This window comes from Bombina bombina, chromosome 2, assembly GCF_027579735.1.
Source record: "Bombina bombina isolate aBomBom1 chromosome 2, aBomBom1.pri, whole genome shotgun sequence".
Classification (NCBI taxonomy): domain Eukaryota; kingdom Metazoa; phylum Chordata; class Amphibia; order Anura; family Bombinatoridae; genus Bombina; species Bombina bombina.
Window position 1 is genome coordinate 1,386,517,274 of NC_069500.1, and position 8,412 is coordinate 1,386,525,685.

The 8,412-nt window shown below is 34.7% G+C and overlaps 2 pseudogenes; one reads left to right on the top strand and one right to left on the bottom strand.

Moving 5' to 3' along the window:
• Nucleotides 1-2,886: 2,886 nt before the first annotated feature.
• On the bottom strand, nucleotides 2,887-3,005 carry LOC128650951 (uncharacterized; annotated as a pseudogene).
• Nucleotides 3,006-6,408: 3,403 nt separating this feature from the next.
• Nucleotides 6,409-6,527, top strand: LOC128650894 (uncharacterized; annotated as a pseudogene).
• Nucleotides 6,528-8,412: the final 1,885 nt, after the last annotated feature.

Sequence of the window (8,412 nt, forward strand, 5' to 3'; positions counted from 1 at the left end):
TTATACGGTCCATTATTGTATGGTTTACATCTTATAATAAACTAAATAGGCTACTTAGTTGTTCAGCTGCAGTTAGGATCAGTTGTTACAGCTGCATGTTTACAGTGCAATTCTAAAAGATATTAAGTACACTGTAAATACATAGCAAAAAGAATGTATATATGATGGGAACCTTCAAAATATACATATATTGCATGCTATAATTATATGTTCCTTTGTATAGCATATATGCTCCATATAGATGATATTATATCTCTGCAGATACTAAAACAAGAAATACAACATAGACAGTGAAGGGTTAAGAGTAAAAGATAAAAAATGTATATATACAGATATTTTATAGATGTATATCAAAAGGGGACATAAGATACTAATAGAGATGATGTATACGGTATACCTGACTAGTAGTTTGTGCAATAATTTTCCCTATATAATAGGGACTTATATCTTATTCCAAAAATGATAGGGGTGAAGTATGCCTTGGTATGGGTTTACACATATTTACTGTTTCTAGCGAAAGATATACAATTAAAGAAGATACCTATTTATGTAGGGATCTTTAAATGAGAAAAGCTGCTATGTCTATGTCCTTGTTTAGGCCTTTAGGGGTCATAGAGTCTAACTTGTGAATCCACTGAGTCTCTCTACGTCTTAGATGTAATTCCCTACTTATTCCTTCCGGTGGTTCTTTAATGTGTTCTAATATAGTGCTTCTTAAGCATGTTGGATTGGAATTATGTGTTACACGGAAGTGGTTTGAAACACTATGTTTTTTAAAACTGTTTTCTATATTTCTGATATGTTCTAGAAGTCTGGTTTTATAGGGCCTAGTGGTGCGTCCTACATTTTGGAGCTTACAATCGCATTCTAGGTGGTACACCACATGGTCTGTTTTACAATTAGTGATAGAATCAAATTCCTATACATATGTTATGAGTTAATAAATATATATATATATATATATATATATAAAAAACTAAAACTATTGTGTGCCAAAAATAAAGTCGTTATTCCTACATGGTGATATATACCAAAAACCTTCCTTAATATATATAGCTAACTATACTCAAATGAACATAAACAAGTGTTATCATGATAGCTTATAGGCTGAGAGACATATGGGTCCTTACCCAGAGATAGTCAAATCCACTGTTCTTTCCCTTATGAAGGTCCCAGACCGTAGATAGCCCAACCTGTGCTGTAACTAACAGCAGAGGATATATCGAGGGAGTACTCTTCATGGTCAGATAGGAGGAGGCTAAATAACTATCCCAGCAGCACCCGTGGCAGGCTTGTTTCACAACTCCAACAAGATTATATATTTTACACAGCCAGTACTGTCCTAAATTCCTCTCTTCGAAGAACTACCAATTGAGGGAATTTTGCGGATTAATATCGTTGTCATTCTTCAAAAATTTGAACACCTCTATCCATGCCTGCTCCTTGTTGATGAGGCAAAGAACTACTGGGATAGAGAGAGACATGGTAAAGATACTTAAAGTTTTTGTTGTGGGGAGCATTTGCCTCCTCCTGGTGGCCAGAAAATTATTCCCACGAGTAAGGATTTTGTTGACTCTTACCACCTAAAAGACATCCTTTTGCAGAATTGTGGTGCGCAGCCTTCTGATTACCAAAAGCAATGGTAAAACCATACATGTCTGCTAATTCTGACCACGGGGATCCCAGAGAAGCTTTTGCAAGCATTTGTCTTTATGACTGCACAAGTTATGTGTAAATAATTTCAGTGAGTAACCCAAAGTTTGGGAAAAAGTTAATTTTTTTTATATGTTCGTATTTGGTACGCATCTGACTGCAAACTGGTCAAATGAAATATGCCAAAATGTACCTAGATCAATACCTTGGGATGCCTGCTTTATAAATATAGTTTTGGAGGTAAATTTTTAGAATTTGAGCCACTCTGTCATTAAAAATGGGCCCTGCACCATTTCCCAAAACAGGTAAAAAAATCCTCTTTCAGAAGTGCAGTGCACAGGTGCAATTAGCGACCTTCTGATTACCAAAAGCAATGCTAAACCCGTACATGTCTGCTTATTATGAACACAGGCGATCCTAGAGAAGCTTTGTCTTATGACTGCACAAGTTATATGTAAATCATTTCTGTGAGAATCCCAAAGTTTGTGTTTACCACATACACATAATAGGTGAAATATATTAGTCAGTTATATAATATTATCTAACCAATAATGTTCTTGATTCTATGCAATGCTCCTAAATATTGCCAATAGTGACTAATGTGTAAGGCTCTGAGTAAGACCTTTAACTGTGTGTTTAACACATACGCATTGTCAAGTAAAAAATATTGTGACAGCAATTTGCCAATGTAAAAAATGTGTATCAAAAAACTTGTGTGCAAAAATTTGTGTACAAAAATTATTAATGGTCAAATAAAAACCAAAATTCAATCTTGGCAAATATTTTGTTATAATCCCTGGATGATTCTTCTGTAAAAGAAAGATATGATGGTGTAGATTGTTTTTAAATCAATAGAAAATGAAATTGTGCTTACCAGTCAACGCGTTTCGGTCACAAAGAGACCTTTATCAAGACTGGTTTTATGGTGTTAGTAGTGGTCTTTTTATACCAGACTGATTGCTAGTCATATAATTGTGGAACAGGAAGTGTTTGTTAAGCACTTCCTGTTTTACTGACCTTAAATGTGTGTTTAAAATATATAGTTTATAGTTTAAAAGTCTGTGATTAAAAAATCCATTATAATACATTTAGATTATATCTGCATCTGATCACTTTTATTCAGAGAAAATACGAAAATTCCTATGTTAGAATACAGTTTTCCAAATTTGGAAAAATTTATATACAAACCCAGCCTTTTTAGTTATGACTTCATACCTATATAAAAAAAAAACATTCCTACCGCACCTGGTGTTCCCAGGCGGCCTCCAATCCAGGTACTGACCAGGCTTGGCCCTGCTTAACTTCCAAGATCAGACGGGATCGGGTGCATTCAAGGCAGTGTGGCGGTAGACATTTCTGTATTAGCCCTATTTCTCATTATGATCTGATAAGAAAGAGAGTTTACTGTCATCTCCAAGCCGTTTTTCAGCCGTTTCTATTGGGTATAATCTCGGTAGGGGCTTGGTTTCTATTGGATGGGGCAGGGGTGTGTGTAATAGGCTCAATTTCATTGGATAGTAGTCGGAATGTTGTTAAAACATTCCCTTATCTGTCATAATAAAGCCATTTTAGTGTATATGTTAAGGTGTCATTTTTAGATGTCATTTCTAGATGCCAATTTTTAGATATGCTTGCTACTCTAAGAGAATAAAAAGCGGAAACAAGACATATTCTATATAAAAGACAGACTTGCTAGTTTCATCTTTTACTTATTACACAATCTATGCTGATCGTGTTACAAGGTCTGAACGAAGAGAGAATCTACTGTCAGACTGCAAACCTTTTTTCGGCTATTTCTATTGGGTATAGTCTAATTGTGCAATGTAATATCTATTGAGTAGGACAAGGGTGTGTTTAAGAGGCTCAGTATCATTGGATAGTAATAGGGATATGGTTAAAAATTCCCTTATCTATCTTGGTCTAGTTTATTTTGCATATATAGGTATCAATTTTGATCTTATTACTAGTTTAAAAAGGTATAGGACAAATATTCCACATAAAAGACAGATTTGTTGCGTTATATACTTATTACCCGATTTAAGCTTTATATTAATTATGGTAAGAAGTGTATGATAATGTTACACGATCTTGGCTATATGTTAGTCATATTAAAAAATGTGTGACTATGTATTATATATGCCTTACAATATTCCTAATGGTGTTATATTGTTGTCTTCTATATACTGGATTTTGCTATAGTGCTATGTCTGTGCTGAGGTGTGAATTATTATCCAGAATAAAGAGAAATGTTTTTTTTTTTTTTGTTTTTTTTACAAACAAGGTGAAACCTCAATAGGTTTTAAGTGGAACAGAAACGTATGGGAACCAGATGGTGGTGTAGACATATTAAACAACCTTTATTTGTTTAACATGTGTCCAATCGAGTGGGAAAGTGACCTGTATACTAGTAGTGTCTTATCTGGAGAGATATTAGCCCTGATTAATGCATTATATAATCTTAGAAAAACTATCCTCAAGTCTTTTTTCAAATTTAGAATAGACACCTATCATTACAAACTCATTGGTGTGTGGCATATAGAGTACCCTAGTGACAAGTGTAAAGCACAGATAGAAAGAAGAACACTCACCAACTATAAGGAGAGGAATAAGGGGAACAAAGACGAAGAAACTCTTGACATCCACTTTAATTACAGAGTATAGTGCAAACAGTAAGATCATAGAAAAGATCTTCCGGAAACACTGGGCACTACTTAAAGACGATGACATACTGGGAGAAAAATTACCTCAGGTACCAAAGTTTGTATATAGAAAAACGAACAACTTAAAGAATAAACTGGCACCGAGCATACAGAAGAAAAATCCTCCAGGGATACAAGACGTCTTTGGGAAAAAGATTAAGGGCTTCTTCCCCTGTCACACTTGCAAAGCATGCAAATGTGCAGTAAAAACGGATGAATTTCACTCCAACAATACCAGAGAAAAATACAAAATTGGAAACCTGATCCGTTGCCAAGATAAGGGAGTGGTGTATTTACTCCAATTTCCATGTGGCCTCCAATACATAGGACAGACATCCAGGCCATTGCGAGATAGGATACCTGAGCATATCCTGCAAATTGAAAAATGCAATATGGATACCCCACTGTATAAACATTTCTCTATGAAACATCAAGGGAATATTAATACACTTAAAAATATGGGGATTCAAAAAGTAACTAAGAACTGGAGAGGAGGCAATTACGAAAAGAAGTTACTAACGGATAGTTTATTTAGACTGCTTATATCCACCTCTCTCTGCATATATATGACAAATTTTTAACGTATACCCATATATGGGCATCTTCTGGTTGCATTATGGCTCTATTTCTAATACTCTAGCACTGCTAGATACATACCCCTCTATAAACTTTGTGATTTAGATAGATTTTCCCAAGGTTAGTACCTAAAACATATTTGATATTCATATTTAAAGAAGATGGCAATTCAATCATTCATATATATAAACTCAGACATAATACTCTGGATATATAGTACATAAACAGGAACAAACATAATTTTAAATTATAATTTAAAAAGAAAAAGTTTTTGGGTGAACTAGGTTAACCCACAGATGCTTTACACTTGTTACTAGGGTACGCTATATGCCACACACCAATGAGTTTGTAATGATAGGTGTCTATTCTAAATTTGAAAAAAGACTTGAGGATAGTTTATCTGATAGTTTTTCTAAGATTATATAACGCATTAATCAGGGCTAATATCTCTCCAGATAAGACACTACTAGTATACAGGTCACTTTCCCACTCGATTGGACACGTTAAACAAATAAAGGTTGTTTAATATGTCTACACCACCATCTGGTTCCCATACGTTTCTGTTCCACTTAAAACCTATTGAGGTTTCACGATGTTTGGGGAAAAAAAAAAAAAAAACATTTCTCTTTATTCTGGATAATAATTCACACCTCAGCACAGACATAGCACTATAGCAAAATCCAGTATATAGAAGACAACAATATAACACCATTAGGAATATTGTAAGGGATATATAATACATAGTCACACATTTTTTAATATGACTAATATAGAGCTAAGATTGTGTAACATTATCATACACTTCTTACCATAATTAATATAAAGCTTAAATCGGGTAATAAGTATATAACGCAACAAATCTGTCTTATGTGGAATATTTGTCCTATACCTTTTGAGACTAGTAATAAGATCAAAATTGATACCTATATACGCAAAATAAACTAGACCAAGATAGATAAGGGAATTTTTAACCATATCCCTATTACTATCCAATGATACTGAGCCTCTTAAACACACCCTTGTCCTACCCAATAGATATTACACTGCACAATTAGGCTATACCCAATAGAAATAGCCGAAAAAAGGTTTGCAGTCTGACAGTAAATTCTCTCTTCGTTCAGACCTTGTAACACGATCAGCATAGATTGTGTAATAAGTAAAAGATGAAACTAGCAAGTCTGTCCTTTATATAGAATATGTCTTGTTTATAAAAATTGGCATCTAGAAATGACATTTAAAAATGACACCTTAACATATACGCTAAAATGGCTTTATTATGACAGATATGGGAATCTTTTAACAACATTCCGACTACTATCCAATGAAATTGAGCCTATTACACACACCCCTGCCCCATCCAATAGAAACCAAGCCCCTACTGAGATTATACCCAATAGAAACAGCTGAAAAACGGCTTGGAGATGACAGTAAACTCTCTTTCTTATCAGATCATGATGAGAAATAGGGCTAATACAGAAATGTCTACTGCCACACTGCCTTGAATGCACCCGATCCCGTCTGATCTTGGAAGTTAAGCAGGGCCAGGCCTGGTCAGTACCTGGATGGAAGACAGCCTGGGAACACCAGGTGCGGTAGGATTTTTTTTTATTTTTTTTTTAATGAAGTCATAACTAAAAAGGCTGGTTTTGTATATATATTTTCCCAAATTTGGAAAACTGTATTCTAACATAGGAATTTTCGTATTTTCTCTCAATAAAAGTGATCAGATGTAGACAAAATATGGATATCATCTAAATGTATTATAATGGATTTTTTAATCACAGATTTTTAAACTATATATTTTAAACACACATTTAAGGTTAGTAAAACAGGAAGTGCTTAACAAACACTTCCTGTTCCACAATTTTATGACTAGCAATCAGTCTGGTATAAAAAGACCACTACTAACACCATAAAACCAGTCTTGATAAAGGTCTCTTTGTGACCAAAACGCTTCGACTGGTAAGCACAATTTCATTTTCTATTGATCTAAAAACAATCTACACCATCATATCTTTCTTTTACAGAAGAATCATCCAGGGATTATAACAAAATATTTGCCAAGAAGTTAGCAAGTACTGACACTGCTAATCAGTATAAAAACAGAATTTATGCTTACCTGATAAATTACTTTCTCTTGCGGTGTATCCAGTCCACGGATTCATCCTTTACTTGTGGGATATTCTCATTCCCTACAGGAAAACATAATTTATGTAAGAACTTACCTGATAAATTCATTTCTTTCATATTAGCAAGAGTCCATGAGCTAGTGACGTATGGGATATACATTCCTACCAGGAGGGGCAAAGTTTCCCAAACCTCAAAATGCCTATAAATACACCCCTCACCACACCCACAATTCAGTTTAACGAATAGCCAAGAAGTGGGGTGATAAAAAAAGTGCGAAAGCATATAAAATAAGGAATTGGAATAATTGTGCTTTATACAAAATCATAACCACCACAAAAAAAGGGCGGGCCTCATGGACTCTTGCTAATATGAAAGAAATGAATTTATCAGGTAAGTTCTTACATAAATTATGTTTTCTTTCATGTAATTAGCAAGAGTCCATGAGCTAGTGACGTATGGGATAATGACTACCCAAGATGTGGATCTTTCCACACAAGAGTCACTAGAGAGGGAGGGATAAAATAAAGACAGCCAATTCCTGCTGAAAATAATCCACACCCAAAATAAAGTTTAACGAAAAACATAAGCAGAAGATTCAAACTGAAACCGCTGCCTGAAGTACTTTTCTACCAAAAACTGCTTCAGAAGAAGAAAATACATCAAAATGGTAGAATTTAGTAAAAGTATGCAAAGAGGACCAAGTTGCTGCTTTGCAGATCTGGTCAACCGAAGCTTCATTCCTAAACGCCCAGGAAGTAGAAACTCACCTAGTAGAATGAGCTATAATTCTCTGAGGCGGAATTTTACCCGACTCAACATAGGCAAGATGAATAAAAGATTTCAACCAAGATGCCAAAGAAATGGCAGAAGCTTTCTGGCCTTTTCTAGAACCGGAAAAGATAACAAATAGACTAGAAGTCTTACGGAAAGATTTCGTAGCTTCAACATAATATTTCAAAGCTCTAACAACATCCAAAAAATGCAACGATTTCTCCTTAGAATTCTTAGGATTAGGACATAATGAAGGAACCACAATTTCTCTACTAATGTTGTTGGAATTCACAACTTTAGGTAAAAATTCAAAAGAAGTTCGCAACACCGCCTTATCCTGATGAAAAATCAGAAAAGGAGACTCACAAGAAAGAGCAGATAATTCAGAAACTCTTCTGGCAGAAGAGATAGCCAAAAGGAACAAAACTTTCCAAGAAAGTAATTTAATGTCCAATGAATGCATAGGTTCAAACGGAGGAGCTTGAAGAGCTCCCAGAACCAAATTCAAACTCCAAGGAGGAGAAATTGACTTAATGACAGGTTTTATACGAACCAAAGCTTGTACAAAACAATGAATATAAGG